The sequence below is a fragment of the Mytilus galloprovincialis genome, chromosome 9 (assembly GCF_965363235.1).
Source record: "Mytilus galloprovincialis chromosome 9, xbMytGall1.hap1.1, whole genome shotgun sequence".
Taxonomy (NCBI): Eukaryota; Metazoa; Mollusca; class Bivalvia; order Mytilida; family Mytilidae; genus Mytilus; species Mytilus galloprovincialis.
In genome coordinates this window covers 40876487-40898134 of record NC_134846.1, presented here as the reverse complement: position 1 = coordinate 40898134, position 21648 = coordinate 40876487, and the positions used below count along the sequence as shown (strand labels likewise).

The 21648-nt window shown below is 32.8% G+C and overlaps 1 long non-coding RNA gene across 1 annotated transcript; it reads left to right on the top strand.

The window, feature by feature from the left end:
• The first annotated feature begins 389 nt into the window (after positions 1 to 389).
• Positions 390 to 3258, top strand: LOC143046882 (uncharacterized). Its single transcript, XR_012969291.1, has 3 exons — positions 390 to 562; positions 944 to 1052; positions 1844 to 3258. It is a non-coding gene; the product is annotated as an uncharacterized LOC143046882 (long non-coding RNA).
• Positions 3259 to 21648: the final 18390 nt, after the last annotated feature.

Sequence of the window (21648 nt, the reverse complement as noted above, 5' to 3'; positions counted from 1 at the left end):
GAAGATTGTTTTAGTTTAATTTCAAAGAATGATTAGGAAAACAACTTGGTATGCTATTTCAGCTACTAATGCATGTTGAGTTCAAATTCAATGTAAGGATCCGTTGCATCACTAGCCTGCGTTTCTGTCACGGTACTTTTAAATTGATCAATATTTGATGTCAAGCTGAGCCATGCGTAGCATTTTTATTGGTTATTATCTTGAATCTTATTTCTGAAAAAGATATACTGTAAACAGCAAATATAATTCGCAAAGTAAAGTCTACAAATATGATATTAATACACCAAAAATTGTTAAAAAAAGTTATTGCCTTTTAAAGACAATTTTTCACAATTTGTTCATCTAGTTTGTTCAATACTCTAAAGAATCTTCTCCTTTGAAGTGACATTGCGGAATATATTACAGTCAAACTTGGACTGAATGAGTTTCAGAGTAACTAGTTTAAAGTTTGTATTTTATTTCCTTTTAGGTCAAGAAACATAGTCACTTTATAGTTACATGGCTAAAATGGAACATAGGGGTAAACTGATCACAAATGGAAGATTGATGCAAAAAATTTCAGGTGAGCACTTCAGGCTCTTAAGAGCCTCTTGTTTAATTGCTTCTGTAAGTAATATATATTAATTTGAAATTCTGACGAGTGAGACACATGCAGATTATACTGTAAACAATATTTCAGAGTTAAATGTAGTCAAGCAAACAAATCATATTAGAATATGCGAATCATGTCTTTGATGTCCAATGAAAAATTAGTTCAAACACGAAGAAAAAGTATGGGAATGTTTGTTTTTTAAACTATTGACCAGGGTGAAAGTCTTTGAAAATGATGACTGGCAAAAAGTCTGTGAAATGAAATAGCACAAATATTCCATTCTTTTAAAATATTATTGTATATAAAGAAAAACACATACTGATGTTTAATAATAGTTTTTAGCCATTTTAGGTTTAGGACAACATGGACAAGAAATATAGAAAAATAATGAAAAATATAAACAGTTACAATAAAAATGAGTGGCAAAACAAGATAAACAGAATACAACAAGGCCTAAACGGTAAGACCACTTCTATATACTGTAAATTCAGAAATTATTGCTTGCATTTATTATTGTGATTTTTCACGAATGGACAACTTACTGTGATTACAAAAAAAATCTGCATAAAGATCTATATATATCATGTATATATATATATATATGTTTCTGTTATCAAAACATGAGTTCTTATTTTTGCAATACTCACCAGTCACATTATTCGCATTACCATTACTAAAAACCTCTTGATAATTTCTGAATTACAAAAATAAAAGTATTTGCCTTTGAATGGTGACTTATATAAAAATAAGAAGATGTGGTATACATGGTAAACGAATGACTTATCCACCAGAGTTCAATAAAGTGGATGCAAGAAATTAAAGGCCAATGATGGGCCGGCCTTCAATAATGAGAAAACACTTCCTTTATAGGTCAGCCAATAAAAATCCCAATATGAAAAGACTTAAACAATCCAATTTAGTTCAACATGTTCAGTCAATAACAAACAAAACAAAAATCATGTTTGTGAGCACTCAACCTTACCATAATATTTGACAGTGGTTCAAATTTCACAACATATGAACATTCTATAACAACTATTGCAAGTGGCTCAACTTTAAATATCACTGCAAGGCAATAAACAACAAATATTAAATTTGGACACAAAGCACTGAAATAAGAGAACTCATAAGTACGAATATCAAATGAAAGTTTCTCAAACTGTTCATTAAACATGATAAAATAAGCTTATTTATATTGCTGTTTTTTTTTTTGTCCATTTAAACATTTTTTTTAATTTTTTTTATTTATAGGTCAGATATCTTGGTTTTTATGATCATCAACAGGTCCTGCAGGGTCTATACTGAAGAGGAAACTTAATTGTTAATACTTTTCTACATAATGTGCTAATTGTATTTAATAATGTGAAATGAACTGTGTGTTTTTCTGGAAAAAGAAATAGAAAAAAATCGACAAAATTGCTATTAACAAATTGGAGTACTATCAAAGATGCACAAGAAAACAATTGTGTAAAATGTAACAACCTACATATTCACTGATGGATTATGGAGAAATTAAGAAAAAAAATAGTATCTTTGTCATGTTTGTTGTCGAAATAAACAACTGCCTTATCCATTCATGTACATGGCTCCATCATATCAAATATACAGAGAAGATGTTTGAAGAACAAGTTGCCAAAATTTATTCAACCAATTGAAGGCAGATGTCTTGTGGATGGAATTATTTATGCACTGAACTGTTATGTAGGGGGTCGAATAATTGTACACAGCAGCTGAAACAGAAGACAAGTTAATTTAACATGAAAAGAGTTTATTTTATTTAATATGCAAATATGAGCACAATATTAATAACATCACAAGTGGTATGATATTCATAGCGTTTTGCTTATTATTGTATTGTCTTAAACATGCCAAACAGTCAGCCTTTTGTTTTTGTATGTTAAATACTCACCATGAAAATTTGTATTAAAGTTTTAATTATCTTTTGTATCAATAATTCAGTCTAGGAAAAATTATATTTATACTGTCATGAATTTTCCATAGAGGAAAAATAGGGGAAAACATTTCCTTAGGGGAAATTTGATGTTCAGAAATTTCCTTAGAGGAAATTTGAAAAACAATGATTTCCTTAGAGGAAATTTAATGTCTTGAATTTTCCCTCAAGGAAAAGTGTTTGTCAACAATTTCCTCACAGGAAAAAGTTTTTCCTCCAAGGAAAATTTGAAGCTGCAAATTTCCTCACAGGAAAAAGTATTTCCTCAAAGGAAAATTTGAAGCCGCAAATTTCCTCAAAGGAAAATTTGAAGCTGCAAATTTTCTCAAAGGAAAAAGAATTTCCTCCAAGGAAATAGAATTTCCTCCAAGGAAATAGAATTTCCTCAAAGGAAATGTTTATGCAGCAAATTCCCTAAGGGAAATCTTTTTCCCTCGAGGAAAAAACAATTTCCCTTGAGGAAAAATCTTTTTCCTTTAGGGAAATTTGATTTCCCTTGAGGAAAACTACTTTTCCTCTGAAGAAATTGTTGAAAAAAGGGGCATAACTTTTTCAACAGTGGTGCTAGAGCCAAAAAAAATTAGGACAAATATCAGGGAACCAATGCCAACCAAGTTATCAACTTCATTTTGACTTAACTCCAAAAATTAAGGTGACAACTTTTGCACTCAGCGGAATTGCAAACTTGTCCCGGAGACTGTTATATATATATATACAAGTTGGAGCAAATTGTAAATGGAGAGCCCATGGATTCATATCTTTACTTATCTGTGCTAATCCTAATGTACAGGAAAAACAAACAACGTCTTCCTTTACACCATAATAAAAGAACCCACCTTCCGCGTATTGCTGGAACACCGATTCATCAATTTCAACATCGGTACTAGCTTTAAACTTTTCGAACGTTAAACGTCGGTTAGCAACATTACTGAAATTTTCTCTATAATAATTACTATCATATTTTTGGATCAATTTATCTACAACCATTTCTTCTGAAGTTTCTGAATGTGATGCTTCATCAAGAAAAGGGGGCATCGGTATATGACTTGCTTCTGTATTACTTTTTCTAATATCTACGTGGAATGTACAATATGGAAACCTTTCTATGTGTCTTTCTAACGGGTCGTCATCTATGCTCCAAGTTCTTAAACATCCACCATAACAGAAACACTGCACGTAATCTATGTAATCGAAATAAAAGAAGCCAGCATCTGCGAGTTTGGAGCGAAATGTACTACTTTTTAATGGAAATGTTTTAATGAGTTTTCTCTTGCTATAAGCTCTTCCATTTGTGGATAGTGGGTATTTTCATGGGTCATTAAACTAAAGCATTTTAGCAGTGGACCACTTATATCTAGGGTCCTATCAGAATTTCTCACATGATGGCGTTTGTAGTGATACCAATATTTTAATCGAAAGTCATGGGTTACTGTTTTGAAGTGATCTAGATAAATATCAACTAACTCATCAAATAAGTTTCTATCTCTTCTAAAGTCGTCATAATGAAAATTTGTTAGTCCAGTTATCCGTATAATCCTAATTTTGTCGGACGAAAATATGCTGTTAAAGAGATCATTGATCAGTGGTTTTTGATCTCTAGAAATAATTTGCATTTTCCTCATATCAATTGAAAATCTCGCATCTGAAACCATCAAACCCCACCATTCTAAAACATTGGATGCCAACTGTTTTTCTAGAGTAGAGACATTTGGTGGAAGAATGCATTTATTTAAATTGCGCAAATATTGTCCTGTGTTAGAAAGTTGGCTAAGGCTGTGAACGTATGTTTTCAACGGCTGATGTTCGTTTGTTAGGAGTATTGCCTTAAGTAATTTTTTAATATCATCTCTCCAAGCGTAAAACGGTACGGTTTCCCGTAGTATTAACGGTAACACTGATTGTTCAGTGAGTAAAATAGGTATAATACGACACGATTCATTTTCTTCCTGGACAAACAAAATCGCGCACTGCATCATCTTCTAAATTTCGAGACATCTAGTGATTGCTGTGAAAGGACAATAGCGAGCTTATTGACGTTTTTTAAGTGTATTTCTAGCTCATCATATTCGCGATATCCTATACGCAGCTCAAATGATGTATTAAGGTTCTTTACTCCAGCCTCTCTAAGGAACTTGACACAATCCTTAGTCCTTAATAAGTCGCTTCCAATGTCCGAGCATAGAAAGAATACTGAAGCATTACGCTCAACTGTGAAATCGCTCTTCAGTTGTATGTCTGTAGAAGTTTGATTCAATGGTTCCATTGTAATACAATTACAATAAGAGTAGTTTAATTACTTCCAAAGGTAACAATTTCTCTTCTGCTTTTTGTTCGACCCTCTGCAAAGACAAAATAAAACACATTTTGACTTCCAAGATGTTTGTTTTAAACTTGTCTATAGATTCAATGAACATGTGTCTTAATTAAACGCTTAAGGTGGTACCTAACACTACAGGGAGATAACTCTGTAAAATCAGCTAAACGTTTTAAGTACGTTGCGTTGTGAATGCAATATTAAAGGTGAAATGCAAAGGTTTTTAAAAACTTTTTTTGTTTCATATTTTAATAAATTGGTTAAAATAAATACTAATAAGAATATTGGTAGTCGTATGTGTGTCCTCGTAATACATATAAAACAGGTAATTTCATGGTTCATCGGGGAAAGTGCAACATGATTATCTCCCTTTGTTCCGGAATGCTGGTGACGTCATATGTGTCCTCTCATTTTGTAAACAAACAAGCATGGCCGCGAATATGTGAACGACAATACAACGATACAACTATGGACTATCGATTCACAGACGATGAACGTGAACAGATAGACATTCAAAAGGTTAAACTAACTATGTCAGTACAATCATACATGTAGGAACCTGTAAGTCGGAGCCAGAGAATTGCCGGTGCCGAATCGGTAACTGGATAAAGAAGCCAACATTTTCTACATCCGATGGTGAAGATGGAAACGAAATAGATCTTTTAACAGTCTGTCTGCTTCAAAATCACTCATGGTGCGTAAATTAGATAGTAAAATAATGTATTTAGGAATACTTTTTGTGAGTCCGAGATTACTCTGACATCCAACGGCTGTTTTGTCAGACAAGCTTGGGCCCTCGGCACGACCCCAGTTCTGAGTTTGTCTGGCATAACAGCCGTTGGACGTCATAGTCATCTCGGACAAAATTTGTGTAATCACATAATATTGATATGAGTAGATTGGTAAACACAGTTAATGTACAGTGCAACCTTTAGCTGTTGAGGGAGGGGTTGGCAGGGAACATGCAAAATTGCATATCAGGGGGAGTAGGGAGATGGAATAATTTGGATTGAGTTAGGGGTTACACTAATGACTGGACCGAATGACAGGACCGAATGACAGGACCAAATGAAAAATGCTAATAACTTTTTCATTTCGCAAAGGATTGATCTCAAATTTAAAATATAATAAGATTTCATCATTTGATAAATAGATTTAAGAAAAAAATTAAAAAGTTTTGTAAGAAACTTTAGAAAACGTGACATGACCAACTCTGATAATGACAGGACCAACATCGAGAATAACAGGACCAAATCAAAATGCTAATAACTTTTTTGTTTTTCAAAGGAATTATTTCAGATTTGAAATATGAAATGGTATGTCATATTTTGAAACCAAAATGTTATAAAAATTATAGATTTATTTTCAAAAACTTTCGAAAACGTGACATGACCATCGCTGATTGACAGGACCAACATCGACAATGATCGGACCAGATGAAATTGCTAATTTCTCTTTTATTTCTCAAAATATTTTTCTGAAATTTGAAATATAATAAGATTTCATCATTTATCAAATAAATTTAAAAAAAAATGCACAAAAAATATGTAAGAAACTTTAGAAAACATGACATGACCAACTCTGATAATGACAGGACCAACTTCGACAATAACAGGACCAAATAAAAATGCTAATAACTTTTTTGTTTTCCAAAAGAATTATCTCAGATTTGAAACATAAAAAGTAAAATAACATAAAACATAAAATGATATGTCACATTTTGAAACATTTATGTTATAAGAAATAAAGATTTATTTTCAAAAACTTTCAAAATCGTGACATGATCCCATCGCTGACTGACATGACCAACCTCGACAATGACCTGAACAAATGAAATTGCTAATTATTCTTTAATTTCGCAGAATATTTCTCTGAAAATTAAAATATGTGAAGATTATACCATTTTATACATAAATATAAGAAAAAGGTATAAAAAGCTTGCTGAAATGTGACCTGGTTAACGTTGTCAATAACAGGACAATCCTCGACAATTAATGACAGGACCAAATAAAAATGCTAATTATGCATATAACATTTGTCAGAATATTCCTCTCAAATTTGAAATAATGACAATTAAGACCATTTTGCACATCATATAAGGAAAATATAGAAAAAAAAACGTATTGAAAGCTTGCGGTTGTGTGACCTGACCAACATCGGCTATGATCTGGCCAATGATTTTACTGAAATTGTTCAATTCTGATCCATAATTAGTAAGATATATCTTATAAATTCAGGAAAATATATTCTATGGTGGTTAAAATTCTTGACCTAGCTACTAAACATGCTAAACGTATGTTGGCAGAGAGTCACAGGACATGCAGAGTCACAGGACAAAAAGACACGAATGATCATTATATTTAAGAAAAAGATCTTGAAATATTTATATGTAATTACATATAATCATTTTATAGTTTAAGAGATTGTTCATTAAACTATAGATAAATTCAGATTTATTGAATTGTCATCATAATATTTCTTGACATCATGAAGCCCAATTTAAGCCACTTTGGAAAGGTATCAAACCTTTTAAAGTAGTCCGTGAAAATGTTTGATTCAGTATATTTTATGAAAATATTTGAAACTACCAAGAAATCATGCATGCAAGGGTCGGGCATACTTCAAGAAATGTTTATTTGTTTATTTATTATGAGGGGGGAAACTATCAAGATATACCCTGCATATACTCAAGCATACATGGAAATAATTATTTAATGTTCTGAAAATATTTATAAAACAACGACATGAACTATTATGTGATTTTAATTACTGTCATTACAATCTTTATTGGATTTATCAACTTATTTATGGCTTATGTCACACCTTTTGTTTGTTACCTTATAATTGTTTTCAGACGTGTCAGATTATGTCCGGTAATTAATATACAAAATAATCTGAATGAATGAATGATCTTTATTCTCAACCCAAATACATAGTTATAAAGAGTTAAGATATTGCATGTGTGAAATATCAATTAATATGATAAATATTTACACCAAAGATACATAAAGTTAGCTTTTTCCCTTATTTTCTAAAAACTTATAAATCATTCAATCTTAATGTGTGTTTTTTAATTATTATTATTAATTTCAACCAGGATAATCGATTTCTATAGTAGGAACTATGGTCATTTCATGTTTTCGCAATAAAAAAAATCTAGATTTTTTTTCTCTAATTGATGTTTTAAAAGATGAGTTCACATTTTATTTTAAATCTCACATAATTCCTTTTCAAAATTAAAAAGTGAATAGCATTTTTATTTGGTCCTGTCCTTGTCAAGGTTTGTCCTGTCATTGTTGGTCAGGTCACATTACAGCAAGCTTTTAATATTTTTTTTCCTATATTATTCCTATTTTTATGTATAAAATGGTTAAATCTGACTATATCTCAAATTTCAGAAAAATATTTTATAGAAATAAAAAGTAATTAGCAATTTCATCTGGTCCTGTCATTGTCGAGGTTGGTCCTGTCAATCAGCGATGGTCATGTCACGTTTAAACTTTCTATATTTTTTATAACATTTATTTTTCAAAATATGACATATTATTTTATATTTCAAATCTGAGAGAATTCCTTTGAAAAATAAAAAAAGTTATTAGCATTTTACTTTGGTCCTGTCATTGTCGATGTTGGTCATGTCATTATCAGAGTTGGTCATGTCACGTTTTCTAAAGTTTCTTACATTTTTTTTTAATTTTTTTTCTTAAATCTATTTATCAAATGATGAAATCTTATTATATGTAAAATTTCAGAAAAATATTTTGAGAAATAAAAGAGAAATTAGCAAATTCATCTGGTCCAGTCATTGTCGAGGTTGGTCCTGTCAATCAGCGACGGTCATGTCACGTTTTCGAAAGTTTTTGAAAATAAATCTATATTTTTTATAACATTTTGGTTTCAAAATATGACATACCATTTTATATTTCAAATCTGAAATAATTCCTTTGAAAAACAAAAAAGTTATTAGCATTTTTATTTGGTCCTGTCATTCTCGATGTTGGTCCTGTCATTATCAAAGTTGGTCATGTCACATTTTCTAAAGTTTCTTACAAAACTTTTTAATTTTTTTCTTAAATATATTTATCAAATGATGAAATCTTATTATATTTCAAATTTGAGATCAATCCTTTGAGAAATGAAAAAGTTATTAGCATTTTTCATTTGGTCCTGTCATTCGGTCCTGTCATTCGGTCCAGTCATTAGTGTAACCCTTGAGTTAGGAAAGTGGAAAATTATCAAAGACTCCTGCTCATCCCTCTTTGATCTAAGTTGAGATAAAAAGAAAAAAAATTGGGGGGGGGGGGTTTGTTTGATTCGATTGAAAAAGAAGGCCTGCAATGGAAATGTCTTCAAATGATACTGTCCATTCTTCCCTGTCTGTATGATATATATCATTACATGTACAATGTAATTATTACAATATAATAGTGGGTAATATAAACAAAAGCAATTGTGTGTGGTAATGTACAGTGAATCTACATGTGTGCACTATATATTATATATGTAGACAATTTTTGTCATTAATTATTGAATACCTCTGAATAAATTATATAAATAGTCACTAGTCAGTCCTAATTTTGAACAAATTTGCACATTTACAGTACTTTAATACATGAGTTGGTGAAATATCTTCATACATGTACATTTGTGTATGTCTCTGGTGTGATGTACTTGTATATATATCAAAACATGGGGAGGGTGGATGCATGTTTGATCATATATGTTGATTCGTTTAAATTAATTTTAACTGTTTAAGTTGTGAATGGAATAAATTAAGAAAATATATTTCTCTCTTTTTTTAAATTCAATACATGATGATTGATCAACATATATGTCAAACTTGCTACAGTAAGAGACTGTTGCATTTATGCTTATTAATTTGCTTGAACAGAGCGATTCTCTCTATAAACTCCATCTCATAAATATCTAGAAAACTTGTTAAGGAAAGTCATGGCTTTGTTTGTAATCAATTGCACTTTGTAATAGTATTACATTTGTAATACACATGACACATGTACATTGTACATGATAAACATGATAATTGGGTTAAGCTCTTGCAGAGATGATATACTTATATCCCTTTTGATTGATTGATTTTGTCCAACCCAAACCATACCTTCTTGTGCATGTTGTATTATGAATACATTGTACATGGGTGAATACCTTCAAGAACTAATCCATTTAATCCAAATCATATGATTCATGAGTAAGTATATATACTATCACATTGCTTAATTATGCCAGTAGCAAGTAACCCCTCATTATACACTAACTTGTACTACTTAAATGACTATATTCTTTTATTTTGCCAACACAAACATGTCAATTACCCTGTATTGAATCTAGTTTTCTGGAAAGTTCCCATTTCTTGGTCTCCCAATGACAAACCGTTGTATTGTTAATATTTAAAGACAAGAAGTTAATTAATTTTCTGTGATTAGGTTTTTAACATACAAATTCAATTTCAAACAATGAATATCACTTGCATTTATTTGTGACTGGCACAGAGACTGATGCATACAAAGCAATTCATGTTCAGTTTTCATAGATTTTTATACCAGCAGCTATTTCAGAAGCACCAGTAAATGTAAATGTTATATATAATTTCTGTGCCATTTGGCCTCTTATGTATTGTCTCATTGACACCCATTCCACTACTTCCCTACTGGAGCTATCATAAGATTACAGTTGATAATTAAAGTAAGATTTTGTACTTGATTTTTAAATCCTTATCAAGTTTCAAAAGAGTAAATAAACAACCATATGATTTTTACTACTAAATATGTATGAATAAAGAAGATGTGGGATATACATATATTGGACAGCAACCAAACAAAAATAACAAAGACACTTTGTAAAATTTCATTTTTAAAATAAGTTCTCACATGTCTCACTGAATAGTTTTTTGTTTTCAGAAATAACAGATATTTGTCACAAAGAAGATTTACCATGTACTAGGAGAAACATACGAGTTGTGTTGCCATCAGGTGTTGTTTGCAAAATAAGGGAACAGTTCCAAGCTGAACAATTAACAAACTTTAAATAGCCCTAATGACCACACAAAGAGTCAAATTATATTAACTATATTAATAATAAAATTTTATCACATTTATGCATTGTTTAATTTATTTATAAGTGGTCTCCTTTTCTTGTCTGTTTGCCTGATCTGCTAGTAGAGGTAGCTCAGTCAGTCTTTTATCAACTGCTGCTACAAATGTATATATAAGCCACTTTTGTATGAAGGATACTTCCATAAGTTCATGCACATTACCTTTAAAAATAAATAAAAAGAGAATTAGTCTTGTTTAATTGAAAAAACAATTTGATTTGCATAGGAACAACATAGCTTGAATCTTTCAGCATGGTTAATAATTATGGACAACTTTCATTGGATGCCAGACTCCTAATGGATTTTTTTAAATGATGGAGAGATGTATCATTGGAAATCATGTCTCTCATCTTCTTATTTCTATATGTGTTAATTAATCAGTTTCAAATTAATGTGACTGACTAGAAAACATAATGCCCATCTACTACTGTCATAGACATGTGAACAAAAACAAGAGAAGCTATAAATAATTTGGAATGATTATAAAAATAGAAGATCTGGTATGATTTTCAATAAGACAACTCTCCAGAAAAGACAAAATATCATAGAGATTAACAACTATAGGTCATCGTACAGCCTTCAACAATGAGCAAAGCCCATACCACATAGTAAGCTATAGAAGGTCCCATTGACAAATGTAAAACAATTCAAAAGAGAAAACTGATGGCTAAATTATGTACAAAACATCAACGAAAAACAAATATATGTAACAAATTAACAAACAACATCCACTGAATTTCAGGCTCCTGACACACAGAGGACGTAAAGATCTATAAACATAAAATCAAGTGGATTTTTTACTTATTTTTCCCCTCATTTTTGTTGAGCCTGTAATTAACAGCAAAAGTAGGCGAAAGAAACACTGTGTTCCGCCGAACCCTTACATATTTTATACAATACTATATATATATGTAGGACTCTAAAGTGCGATGGGGACGCTAAAGTACGATGGGGACGCTAAAGTACGATGTTCATGCTAAAGTGCGATGATCTACGCTAAAGTACGATGCCTACACACGCTAAAGTGCGATTGTCCGCGAAAGTATAGATCGACGTAATAAACGTACAATGAATTTTGACGAGAACAGTCGTTTATACAAACGAAAAATGAACATGCCGAAAGATAAATGTTTAAAATACAAAAAATGTATATGATTAATAACTTTAAGTTGGATGAAAAGTTGTCTCATTGGCACTCATACAACATCTACCTATATCTATTGGTACTCATTACAAAGAAGAAGAAAGCTTGGCGAATATTGCATGTATGCAAGCAAGCTGACTAAAAAGTCTTACTCTACAAGCATTAGGAAACTAGCTCTAATCCCTCGAACCTTACTATATTGGTTCATTGCACTTTAGCGTGATATACAATCTAGGTTGGTCCCCTCCGTAAAACATTTAATATGCCTTCGGAATATACAAATATTTAATTATTGTCGAGAATTTCAATAACGGCCGAGAATTGAGACTATATACAATCGTACGTTAATAAACAAAACAACCATTGCCTTTTAGCGTCACTCCGTGATTCACCATCGTACTTTAGCGTAGACCATCGCACTTTAGCGTGACCATCGCACTTTAGAGTACCATCGCACTTTAGAGTCCTACATATATATACATAAAGGAGACAGCAACCTATAAACAAATTATTTTTTTAATACTATATATGCATAAATCAGACGGCAACCTATCAGCAAATTATTTTTTGAAGGTTTTATGTTTTCCTGGTATATATAAGCTCTCCGCCCCCTTTTATAGAAAAAGATCAGTGATTGACTTTCAAACCTTCCATTATTTTGTTATCAGTCTTAGAAAACATTTCAAATGTCTGTATTTGGTCTGCCGTACATGTAACTGCAAGTAACACACTTGTGTTCATTCATTTTATGCAGGGTTACTATGACTTCTAAACATTTTATAGCCTCGAAGTTAAAATATCTTTTAAACCAGTCTATTTAGATCGAGCTTCAATAAAAATAATCCTAACCAAATTATAAACACAAATGATGCCTACCCTGCTTTAATTAGAAACCAAGTATGCCTTACGAATAATGAAATATATGATTTTGTAATGTAGATACCTCTAATCTCCGTCATTTTCCTATGGCTATGTTCTAAATGCATACTTGTGCTGGCTCCATGCAGGAAGGGCAGAAGTCTGTTCCTGCCGTCTTGTCATAATTAAACAAAGTCATAACATTTGCTTTCAGTCTTATTCTGATTTGGTGTTAATGTCATGAACGAGGCAATCTGCATCAATAACAAATTGATCAAAATCAAAGTGTTTGGGGTCATAATCTGGAATGCTCCGTTGAACGAAATTTAATTTGCTTCTTCACCTTTCGTGTCCAAATCTTTTGTCTTTGTTGGTCTTACGGAAATGTAAACAAACATAATCCCTGACCTGATCCAGTATTACAGTTGTATGCAACACAAAACACCATAGCCGGTTAACGTTGTTTACGTTCTAACCATAGATGTAATACCCATCTATTATTACATCTATGTTCTAACACATGTATTCGATACCAATGTAACAAAGGACTCATATGACGTCACAGCGAGAAGGAAATAAAGGGAGATAAACAAGGTTGGTATTTCCCGTATTTTTCGACACCAATATTTACCTGTTATTTTTAGTACCAACAAGGTTTGGAATTATTGTATAAATATAAATTTCAACATTTTAAACATAAATTCTTGCGATTTACACCTTTTCCTAAAAAAAAATTTCTACCTTTGCATTTCACCTTTAAGCTTCTCAATAATCAAAATTAGTGTTTGTCCAACTGCTATATAACCAGTGTAATTTTTCTGATAAAACAGTTTGTTCAAATTTTTTGAAATTTTTATATTTTTGTCAAAGGGTCAAATTGAATACTTCGTTAAAAATTTATGAAAATTAAATGAGCCAAATTAATTTTAGTGAAGGTGTTAGGTACCACCTTAAATTGATATATTAATTTCCTCGTTTTATTTGTTTTGCATCTGTCGTTTTGTGACCTTTAATTGCTTATTATGCAGTTATGGTTTTGTTGAAGGCCGTAGGGTGACGTAAAGTTGTTGATAATTTTTACGTCATTTAGGGTTTGGTGCAGAGTTGTCACATTGGGAATCATACCTCATCTTCTTTTTTTAATTTCATGCTTTTTAAATAAAGTTGTGAACATACATTTGTATCTGTCAAGGTGACATTTCTTTCTACACATGGAATTTGATATTCATTCAACCTTTGAACAAACCAAATTTCGGTTCTGACCGTTCTTGATGAAGATATTAATCTATACAATTTGAATGGATACTGAAAACAGGATTGCTTGATTGTTGCTTGCATAATGTCCAGTGGCAATTTTGAAAACACAAAAATAATATACATTGTAATTATCACGGACGGCATGTATTAAATTCATTTAAACCTAATGTATATCAAAAGACGGGGAGGGGGAGCATTGGGGAGGGTGTTATCAGCTGTTTATTGTTTGTTTGTTTGTCGCATGTTTTGTTGGATACAGAATGGCTTAAATGAAAAAATACAATGAAATTTAAACACAGATACAAGATCAAATGGACAAGTTAATATGATAACTAGATACATGTAGTAGCGGCAAACAGAAATGGTGCTAACTCAGAATATGATAGCTTGCATCAATTTTATTTTGAAGGGAAAAAACAAATTCTAGGAGTAAATGATGAAACATATACAAATTGGGGAAAAGGGCAAAGGAAGATGTGAAGCTGCAAAAAAGGATACAATTGTACAAGGTGGTTTTTGATTTAGAGAAACCCCGGTAATTGGAATAAGTGGTTTTAACGGTGACATCCCGTTAGTCCAACAACCATTATTCCGACAGCCTATTACTCCGACAGCCCACTATTCCGACAGTCCATTACTCCGACAGCCCACTATTCCGACAGCCCATTACTCCGACAGCCCACTATTCCGACAACCCAATACTCCGACAGCTCGATTTTTTAAAAATGAAATTACACTTTTATTGAATAAAAAGGAGTAATATCTTTAATTAATATTCTTTAATATTCAATTTGTTAAAAGTAGTATAACACTATAAAAAGTAGCATAACACCATAAAAAATCTTTTTCTCGGGATACATCAGTTTGTTTTGGGGATATATAATGGTGGTTTTTTTTTTTGTATTTCTCAGGAAATCGTGATACTGATTATTCCCACAATGCATTTTTCTTATGTGTACGGGTAAAATTACTCTAAAAAGACCAACTCAGTTCTCTATAATATTTGTGGTTGTCCGTTTTGATTCCAATTATTCTTTCCATGCGGGATATTTGTCTCAGTATATTGGAGTTGATACACATGCTTATTGCAACTGTTCAGTCCTTACCCTCATCCCTCTTTCGTTTTACGTGTCTGGGTATTTTATTTGTTTTTATATTTCGTCGTTTGTGTGTCCACTGTCAGTCTGTGCTGTTCTAGTTCGCTGTTTTTTGTGTGTCTTGATCTGCCTTCTTTCACTAGATCTTCGGTTTCCCCCTTTCGAGTATCAGGGGAGTGAAGTTTCACCACTATTAACTACATAAATAAAATCTTACCTCCTATACATTTCTAGGGATATATGATTGGTTAAGAGCGTCCGGATGGAGACCGTGTATATTCCATATTAGGTTACATGTAGTAGGGAGGCTGGGCTTATTTCAATACACGATTAGTAGTGGAGTTACGACTTTGGCACTATTAATTTGATTATTTAAATGTATTGAAAGTTATTTTTAATATTGTAATATCAAGGTTGTTGATATTAAATTATTATTGTTGAAATTGTTTTTTTTTTTTGTGCAGATCAATGGAACTAGGTTCTTAAAATTGAACACTTGAACATGTATATAAATAGGAAGATGTGTTATGATTGCAAATGAGACAACTCTGGTCTAAATTCAACAAATAAAGATTGTCGGTAAGATAAATTCGTTACATAGTGTGCTAGTGACCTAATATGATATATACAGTGTCAGTAAATTCCATATTCCATATTCCGTTCGCTCTCACCCCATATGGAATTTATTGACCCTGTATATATATATATATATATATATATATATATATATATATATATATCGTATTAGGTCACTAACACACTATGTACATGTAACTAAAGAATACAAATATTAAGATATCATTGATTTTAAGAAAGGTAGTTCATATGTTCATTAAGAATCGGTGCTCACCCATTACATTAAGAATTGAAAATGCCAGATACTCGTATTGTACAGCTGATAAAGTTGAGGATAAGCGTCATTTTTCAATCGAATGCTCACTTCCATAATAATTTGAGGGAGGAACTCTTTCATCATATTTCTAGCACATGTCAGAACTTTAAAAAGTTAGATAAATATGATAAATCTTCGATGTTAACACAAGAAAACTTTACTATTATGAGGGAAAATGATGATTATATTGTTAGTTCTTTTGAATTGTGTAGTATACATGTCTTGATATACTGACTGTTATTTGTTAGTTTTTTTTTCTATTTTGTTTTGGTTCCGATTGTGACTGAGGCTTATGGTGCTATAAAGATAATTATATCATATTATTATTGTAAAGTCTTAATGTTGACCCAATCATTATACCGCCGCTTCGAAAAAGTGGGGTATACTGTTTTACCTCTGTCTGTCCGTCCATCCAACCGTCAGTTCGTCCCTCCGTCAAAAACATTCGAGTAAGGATCGAAAAGCCAGTCACTCGGGAAAGGATCGTGTAGAGATCGAGTTTGGTCAGATTACAAATAGTTTACTGATCAGTACTCGACCATTTCGATCTTTGCTCGACTTATATACGATCATTTCCCGATCAACGACAACCTAGGCCTGTACGATATGTGGTCAAGATTAACTCGACCAATTCCCGATCGCTTCATGATCACTGTGACTTCTATATTGTTTTCATCCTAGACCAACTCGACCAATACCCGATCTCTACGTGACCACATTCGACCACTTTTCGATCTCTACTCGGCCATACACGAGTATACATGACTGCTACACGATTCTCTAAAAATGTGAGCTGCTCTGATTAACTCTCTTAACTTTGCTTCTGCAAAAATATATTGTCACTATTTATTTTTAGCTGTACACAAATTTCTCCATGTACAGTACGCGTCTGTACTTTTGCAAGGAGGTGTAAAATTTTAAAAGAGAGAACACAAATACCAAAGGAACAATCAAATCCAAAGGTCAAACCGACACAACCATAGCGAAAAACGAAAGCCGACGAGAAGACAAACAGAAGTGAACATAACACAAAATAAAAACATAGCAACACGAAACCCAATAAAACCTGGGATTATCTCAGGTGTTTCTGAAGAGAAGTAGATTCTGCATTTTGGCCCTAACTTGTGCATTAAAATTCATTAATTGCAATACTCATAGAAGAAGACCCTATATCAATACTGAACGAATAATAATGAGATGAAGAACAACGATCAAGAGTTGTTGACGTATTTCTAAACTATGTTGAAGTCCTTCCTTTAATCACAAAGTGATTAAAAATTCATCTAGAGTTGTCTCTCTTTATCTGTTGTTTTACAGTAATTCACAAATACCAAAATTAACATTATACAGACTTTCTGTAAATTATACTCATTTGTGTAGAGGTTCCATCCTCTGTTTTTCATTTATAACTTTTACAACTAATACAAAAACAATCCTTTAAATTAAACATACATTTTATTACACCAACTTGTATTTACATTTTCATGACTAGAATATACATTTTTACTTTGTGGCATTACTTTGGCTACAGAGTATATTATAATATTTTGTTGAGGCGCCAGGGTGACTACCGATTACCTATACACAATGGCTATCAGCTGACCTATGTTGACATAGTGTCATAAAACCCCTGGTAGTTAAACACGGTTACACCACCACCTACCATGGGGAGTGACCGGGGAAAACACTCGTATTACCAATGCTCCAGTTATTAGTGCCCCAACTGTTGGCAAGTGTAGGCCTCCCCTCTATAAGATGAGGTGAAGGAGGTCCCAGAGTTACCCATCTGTAGACCCCACCGTTACCACTAACCACATTTTCCAAACCTGCAAATTGTAGAACTTGTCAGGCCCAGAGCAAGGGCCGAGTGAAATAATCCCCCAATCACTACCAATCTCCCTGGACCTCCCCCCATTCAAATTTGACTCTGCACCTAAGGATAGTAGAAGATAATTAATTGCTTTAAAATGTCTTGTTTTCTTTCCAATTGTTAAAATTGTTAATTACTTAAAACTAGAATTAATTCTGGATGCTTAAATCACAATAGTCCATATGTTAATAACGTGCTTAATGACGGAAATGTCCAAATCATAGAAACGCAAGTTTATTCCAAATAGTCCTGTATAGGTCCAATACTATGAAGGTCCGGCTTGTATACTGGTAACCATAATATTGTAATCAAATACAGCAAACCAGTGCCTGAAAATATAAAACAAAAACAGCAGCAACTATTCTCATAGGGAGGGTGATTAACAAGTGCCCGATACGGAAATTCCAAAATTCTATTCTAGCTGATACGGGAATTCCAAAATTCTGATTCATGCTGCGAGCGCCGCTATGGCCATGCCAAATATGGCATTGAGCTACAGGCTGCAACACCCACGCACCCACACGAATATTTGATTGAATTAAACCAGATTATTGAAAATATAAAATTTTTATAATCTCAATTATTAGACAGCTGATGACTAATCTAACCTTCAAAGTTAGTTTTTAAGAACATCAATAATATGTTTTAGCTGTTTAACGGGCTAATTTTGTGTGTGTGACTGTCCGTACTTTCCGTATGTCCAGAAATGTTTGTAGGATGAAAATAAGAAGATGTGGTATAATTACCAACTCTCCACAGGACACCAACTGACACAGAAATTAACAACTATATGTCACCGTACGATCAAATGTTTACAAACACTTTTTTCATACGCTTTTTGGTATAATTTTATTAAAATGAAAATGAGACGAACGACAAATGGTTTTAATTTGAATTCGTGGTAGATATATGTAAACAGTTTTCGAAAAGGTATCCTCAATGGGATTGCAATTCTATATTTGGTCACATTTTGGGAAAATATGTAACATCTTTACCCCTTTTTGCAATATTATTAGTAAAAAAATGCAGGTTGTTACCATGGATACACCAAAAGAAATATCTTGAACCATTCAACTACTGGTTATCAGATCTATGGAAAATACTGATTACATATATATGCACATATATGACACAAACAGTAGGCTTAATTTGTAAGAAAGCAAGGAAAGGGGGATGGTAATATTTGAATGTTGCTATCTAACATCAGTACTTATCAAGTGACAAATCTCATTTTGAAGAAAAGAGCAGTAAAACTCCTATAACAAATCAGCGTCCTACTATACTTTCAGGAAGTTTTTATAACCATATGCATTGGGTCCTCTTTGTTCAGCTCCTGCAAGTCTCTCATACTTTTGATTATGCCATTTGATTAGGGACTTTCCGTTTTAAATTTTCCTCGGAGTTCAGTATTTTTGTGATTACTATTTAAACTGGTAAAGAATGGTAAAAGTGACACTACCCCAATTCGCACTTGATCTGTGTTTTATGGTATTGTGTTTCATACAATTTGGTTAAGGCAAAATAAAATTATTATTGGGACGTATATATACGTACTCAAGGACGGACAAGGGTAACACTTAATGACTCCTCCGCTGCAGCGGGTAATATAAAAAAAAAAATCAGATATTTTTATACTGAAATTGTACATACCCGACCAATGCCCGACTATCCCTACGACCCCTATACGATCAAGTCGATCTAGTCTGGCCGATATCAGGCTGAGATCGAGTATAGGTGAGTTGGTCTAGCTAGTCGAGTAAAGATCGTGTAGGGATCGTGAATTTGTCGAAATTATCGAATATGCATTCAATTAGTGGTCGGGTTTGAGTCGTGATGGAGTCGTAAAGGAGTCGTGAATGGTCGGGTTAAGGTCGTGTACAGTCGGATAGCAGTCGGGTAGAAGTCGTAAACAGGACCGATCAAGGATTTGGTCCCGCTTGGTCGTGGAAATTTGAACAATCGTGAACATCGAGTTGATCTGATCGGCAGTGTGAACCTAGCTTTACCGAACACTTTTCACATGACAGCCAAGTTAAAAAATTTCGTCACATTTTTCTCAGGAATTACAATACAATGATTTCTGAAATTTGGTTTAAAGGTTTATATGAGTCAGCTATACTGTGTGATGCTTTTTCAGATTCACAACTCAACAACGAAATATTTGGGCGGGGGTATCATCAGTAGCTCGCATCATCACTGGTTGTTCTTGATTTATATGCTCTTTATAGACCCTTTAATTTGGAAAATGAAATATTCTGTTCTGTTTTATTCTATATACAGATTTCGAATTGAGTATATAGAAAGTATTCGAACTACCTTAGCCTTTTGTTATATATACGGAGTTATATCTTAAATATGTTATTACATATCTAAACATAATAATACAGACAGACACATTTTGTTTTACCCTGTTACCCTTATACTTGATTTGACAAATGTCGGACTTATGGGCTGTCTGAGTATTGGGCTGTCGGAGCAATGGGTTGTCGGACTATTGGGTTGTCGGACTAATGGGTTGTCGGACCAATGGGCTGTCGGACTAATGGGCTGTCGGAATAATGGTGTGTAACCGGTTTTTACATCCAGTGGCAAATTTTACACGCATAACAGGATCCCGTTAATGTGATATGAATGTGAATCATACTTTCATGACTATATGTCAAAATAAAGCTTATTACTGCATCTATAGACAATCGTACCAGTGGCGGATCCAGAGGGGCGTAGAGGGCGTACGCCCCCCCCCCCCCCCCTTTGCTGGGACTTTTTTTTTGTTTTGTTTTTTTAGGTAAAATGATTAATCAGACTAGACTTCGTGAACTTTGCCATTTCCCGTGTATTTAATTTTTATGCAACAATTCTTTACTTATAAAGATATTTTTCGCTGGTATTTACCGACTATGGCAAAGTCATGTGATTCGCTTTGGTGGAGTTGACCAGTGCGTCGAAAAACGTCACTCGGTCATTTTGAAATTCAAATTACAGTAACACATTGCTTAGGCTGAGGATGACAATCATGATACCTTTAAAGCGAGACAGGATTGAGCAAGAACGTATTGACTTTTATTTCACAATTCCACCAAACAGAAAGTAAAACTCTATTACACTCTCATGAAAAAAAAAGTTCCACAGCAATAATATTTACATACGAAATCTTGTTTAACCCCAAACGTCCAGCCTATTTCAAAATAATATAACTGAACAATGATCCCCAGTCAGTATTTAAAGCTCTAGATAGATTTAAAGTCTAAGGTACTTAGATTTGATGAGGAGGCAGTCTGAGATATTTGAGAAAAAAATCTAACTCTGATGTTTGCCTTAAACAAAAATTCTGGTCGTATCTGGATTGAAAACAATAATCTTTGCCACATTTTTTTACTATTAAAAACGACAATTTCCAACAAAATTATTAGCATTAAATGAACATGATGAATAAAAACGGGCGTATTTTTTTTTGTGGCCGGGTTTCCATGTCTGACCGGAATGTCTGTTTCGCCGAACTGATATATTGAATACTTTTTTCAAACCAGACTGCAACCTGCCTATTGGGTGTGGCCTTTATGTCTC